The following is a 5,429-nucleotide window of genomic DNA, read 5'->3' as shown; positions in this document are numbered from 1 at the left end:
TGTTTATTCCTTTTTGAGTGTATTTTAAATACGAGATGATACGTTTTATGAAACAGGAGTGATGGATTCTGTGGTTGGAAATGTGAACAAACAAACTTCCTAAATTTGCTCATTGAGTAATTCTCACTAAACTGTATTAACCAGACTATATAAACGTTCATGGTTACATAATATATAGTTTTGTGTCCGTTATACTTCCGGATGGCAATGCTGTGAGCTTCATAGCCAAGCGCATACTATCTATAGCGTCCATCCAACACACAAAACTATATGTATGTAACCTTAAACGTTGATAGTCTGAGTAGTTCTCACTAAATAAATTGTATTAATCAGACTATAGATAGAATGCGCTTGGCCAAGGAGTTCACAACATTGCCATCCGGAAGTATAACGGACCAACCACACACAAACTCTGTGTAACCATGAACTTTTATAGTCTGGTTAATACAGTTTAGTGAGAACAACTCACAAACGCGGATGGCAAGAACAATAACAAAGGCCTGAGTGACGTCATCTTCGAACTATCTATAGACATTTAAGGTTACACATACACACGTTTGAACGTAATATCTGGCCGACGGGCATTGTGAGTCTTTTAGCTAACCACATAGCACCAATATCGATCGTTGTCAGTAGCAAGCATCGGTGTTGCGTTTCTATTATAATGTCTTCTGTGTTTTAGTCTTCGCATTCCCACCACCCGATTGGTGACCTTTGCCCTCTGACCTCTTGAACAAGATTTCTTTTTTATTTTCTTCCTCCAGTTTTGTCTCCGTTGTGCCAGTTACCTGTGATGCCACATTGGATTATTTTAAGTATATTTATAACGAAATCGCCTCAAGATTGTCTCTACTTGTGCGATTTTGTGGTTTGGCCGTCCTGGCCTTTTTGTTCATGGCTAGATTCACGCTTTTGGCGCGCAATGTTGAGTTCTGGAAAGAAAGAAAGAACGCTCCCCCCCCCCCCCCATCGCACGCAGGTGTAAAATAAGTACCTGGCTGGTAACAGCGTTGTCGCTGTCGAAAAATATAATTTTTAACGGCAATTTACATATTAGTTAGTTATTGCTTTTTTCTTGAGACCCTCGACAAGCGCTTTGAGCACAATAATTTGATATTTGCTCCATCATATTAGGGCCCATTTTGACATTTCCTACAAATCCTATCAGGCTCAGGCAATTGATTCCTGAACAAGATGTACAAACTACAATAAAATCAAAATAAATAACTATAGATAGTAGTATATAACACTGGACGGATTTTAAAACAGAAAAAAAAAGAAAAAAAACTTGAACTTTTATATAGCGCAATATCCACTAAGTGTGCTCAAAGCGCTTTACAAGAGGTCCCTAACCAACAGCAACACTAAACATGTAGATCGAGACATGACGCCTGTTAGGCGGATATTGCAATTTTTTTTTTCTATCTATGTAAATGTTCATTTTTAATACATTTTTTCCAATTTTGAAAAGTATAAAAAATCTCTCGGATCGAGTGAGTTTACGGAAACGTAGTATGTATAAGTTGCTGCTCGAAGCAATAAATAACAATGTGAAATTGAATGTAAGCTTCAATTTAACTACGAAAACAGACATAATGAACGTTTCGGATTTCCCCTTTGTCAACAAACAGGATGAATGAAAGACTATAGATGAATAAAGAAAACATTCAATGTTTTCTTTATTCGTCTTAACAATGCCACTGCCACATCATCTCATTCATCTGTCGTGTTTCATTCATCCTGTTTGTTGATAAAGGGGGAAACCCGAAACGTCAATTCTATCTGTTTTCTCGTAATTAAATTGAAGCTTACATTCAATTTCACTCAGAAACGCCGTATGGTGTAGCATCTCTGGGTTTTCCTTTAGCCAAAGACAGAGTAAGTCGTCATTTGTAGGCATCGGGCCCGTTGAACACGTGGAGCTTATGGCTTATGGAACCCGGTTTCTATACCGTGACACGGACAACAGACAGCAATCGCTAGCTACTTTTTGGATAGGGCGGGCGCTAATCTATCGCAGGGTACTTTCAGCCAGATCGAACAGACCTAGCTACAAGATGGGGGGGGGGGGTCAGTAAAAATCTCGACTGCACCCGTGTTTAATCTCGGTGCTTTTACATGTGAAGTGAGTGCTCTACCGACTGACCCCCCCCCCCCCCCACACACACACACACACACACACACTCCAATCCGCAGACCGGGCAATCCACAAGGATATGATCAGATCTAACGTGCATTATTTTAGGCTCTTGCTAGGACAGGACGTTAATCGATTACAAAGTACTTTCCGTCAGATCTAACAGATTCAGCAACCCGATTACATAATCTCTGTTAGGTGGAAACGTGTCCCTCGACTAAATTTTGGCTTCGCCGATTTAAGAAATCGGGCAGTTCTGCAACATGGCGTCTCTGGTTTTCAGACTCAGACCGCAGACGACTGGGCTACCGCTGCCTTCCCTGTCGTTGTTATTATTATTACCTACCGGTTCCAGATGATCAGGCAGTTGCTAACTCTCTCCTCTCTCTCGCCTTCTCTCTCACGTCTCTCTCTCTCTTACTTACCCTTACCTACATAACCTACTCTCCCAATCCCAATCACACTCGGACTCATGCACACACACACATACACACATTTATATAACACACAAACACACACACACACACACACACACACACACACACACACACACCCCTCCACCGGAATTAAGAACACACTCAATCTTGTGTGTATATGTGTGTGTGTGTGTGTGTGTGTGTGTGTGTGTGTGTGTGTGTGTGTGTCAACAAAGCAGCGGTAAGAGTAGTAAGCACAAGACAACAAACAGGAGAAGGAACGGCGGGTTAGAAGAAATCAAGAATCCCGAACCAATCACCGACAATCTACACAAATCGAGCACGGAGTGACTCGGAGAAGAAAAATAAAGAAAAGAAAAGACAGAATACAATAAAATCTTCCATGCCTGGGACTTCGTGTGCGTTTTATTTATTGTTATTGTGAGATTAAGCATAGGATAAGTCCGTTTTAGTTGTGTTTGTTTGTACACATGGTGTGTAGGATTGGCTTCGATGAGTCAACTCAAAACATGCAATGGATAACACGATGTAAACAACGAGGAGATACTGTTTGATTGAATTATTCTCTTGATTTGACCAGGAAAACCATCGTTTTGGGACAACACGATAAGTTTGTTTTTTAATTTTCCCAAGATAGCCTAGATAGAGAAATGAAATTCACATTTCTTGTGTTGAAAAGTGATGTGTGTTGTGATCATTAGTGAGTCTAGATAGATAGTAGGTAATTAATAATGAAAACAAATGAAATGTATGTAGGAATGCATTTGTTGATGAAAATGGAAAAGGTGTAATTGTTAGCCGCTGTTTCAAAGCGGTAATAATAATAATAATGATAATAATAATAATAATAATAATAATAATAATAATAATAATAAATAATAATAATAATAATAATAATAATGATTATGATGATAATGATGATAATAAAATAAAAAATTAAAAATATAAAAGAATTAATAATAATACTAATGAATAATGAGTATAGCCACTTGTAGAGCGCATGACCATGACTAGGTCATGCTCTATGCGCTTCACAGTTACAAGAATTACATTCTAAAATATCACTAACCCGTACATATGCACGCACACACACACACACACATACACACACACACACACACACACACACACACACACCCTTTCAATCAATACCCAAATGAAGGGGAATAAAAAAAAAAAACAAAATAATATTTTAAAAAACAAACAAACAAAAATAAAATTAAATTAAAAAAAAAAACCAGCTGTATCGTGAAACATTGATAGAGACTGTGTGTTTGTAACAAAGTAATGTGTTAAGATTTGATATAAAAACACGGACACACTTGATGCTTCACGAATTGCCCTGGGTGTTTGTAACAAAGTAATGTGTTAAGATTTGATTTAAAAACACGGACACACTTGATGCTTCACGAATTGCCCTGGGAAGATCGTTCCATATTTGAGGACCAAGTGTTGAACACGATCATGTCCCACCATAATATAATTATTTGATTTGTTGTCTACTTGATATCTAGTGTTGTATTATGAACGAGGTGCTAGAATTTGAATGTATAGACACGGGTAGGAACTTCTGTGTGTTGATTTCTGTTCGCTATGATAGAGAATAAATATAATATGTTGATAACAACAAGAAATGAAGTGAATAGGAAAGTGCCAGAAGGGCAATAGAAAACAAAAATGTCACGGCGACGATGGGGGCTCGAACCCGCGACCTTACTGGTACGGCAACTCCGCCTGGCCGGGGAGAGCGTGACTCTACTGTATGAGCTAACCCAAAAAAGATCGCTCTAACCCTAGTCTTATTTGAGCCTATTCTCACTGACTTCTTGAAGTCACGGGTTCAACACACACACACACACACACACACACACACACACACACACACACACACACACACACAAACGCCGCGAAGTCAGTCGATGGCCAGCATTAAAAGACCTCAAGTTTTGGGTTTTTAAAAATTATTCTGATTGTAAATTCACCTTTCAATCGACATTATATTGTTTTGAGACGATGGGTCGCATTTTCAGACACCTGATTTACGTCCAGGATGAATTCAATTCAATTCAATTCAATTCAATTCAATTCAATGCAATGCAAGGGTTTATGACGGCAATTGCCAATACGGCACACAAATCACACATTCATTTACATCGAATTTCCATCAATGCCGGTAAAATCAATCATTAAACAAAGGAAACCACCGAAAATTATTAAATAGATAAATAAATAAAATAGATAAATATATATGGTTATCTTCAATATGTATGGATGCGGGTGTGTGTGTGTGTGTGTGTGTGTGTGTGTGTGTGTGTGTGTGTGTGTGTGTGCTTTGCATGTCACGGTTAAAGATATATGTTTGTGCATCACACATCCATGCGTACATGTAAGTTGATATACTATCTTCATCATGTGAATCATTATTGTAATCTTTCAATCAATAGATTTCTATCATTACAATTAATATTCAGGGCATTCAAGCGATTTTATCCTATTTCGCCCTATGCCATATGTTATTATTATTATTATTATTATTATTATTATTATTATTATTATTATTATTATTATTATTATTATTATTATTATTATTATTATTATTATTATTTTTTTTTTTTTTTTTTTTTTTTTTTTTTTTTTTTTTTTATTTTTTTTATTTTTTATTTTTTTTTATTTCCCCAACGCCATCCTCATCATAATTGATGGTTCGCCCGTTTCTGAGCATTAACCAATCAGAATATTTCCTGACATTTACCCAGTTACGCCCCATTGACTATTCATTTCCTGTATGAAAAGGCCTGAGATACCCTTAGTACATGTCAAACACACAAATAGATCAGGCCCAGTTAGTGAGTAGT

The 5,429-nt window shown here is 37.3% G+C and overlaps 1 protein-coding gene across 2 annotated transcripts in view; it reads left to right on the top strand.

The window, feature by feature from the left end:
• Nucleotides 1-2,798: 2,798 nt before the first annotated feature.
• The window catches only part of LOC144955860 (cAMP-dependent protein kinase catalytic subunit PRKX-like), an 85,884-nt gene continuing 83,253 nt past the window's right edge, over nucleotides 2,799-5,429 (top strand). The window contains exon 1 of one of the 2 annotated variants that reach the window (XM_078886075.1): nucleotides 2,799-3,184. The gene's annotated coding sequence lies outside the window, so the exon portion shown is untranslated. The remainder of the gene's footprint in view (nucleotides 3,185-5,429) is intronic. The other variant, XM_078886076.1, reaches the window with a different exon arrangement.

Source organism: Berghia stephanieae, chromosome 10, assembly GCF_034508935.2.
Source record: "Berghia stephanieae isolate SIO BIC M18660-M18661 chromosome 10, UCSD_Bste_1.3, whole genome shotgun sequence".
Classification (NCBI taxonomy): domain Eukaryota; kingdom Metazoa; phylum Mollusca; class Gastropoda; order Nudibranchia; family Aeolidiidae; genus Berghia; species Berghia stephanieae.
This window is presented reverse-complemented; position numbering and strand designations above follow the sequence as displayed.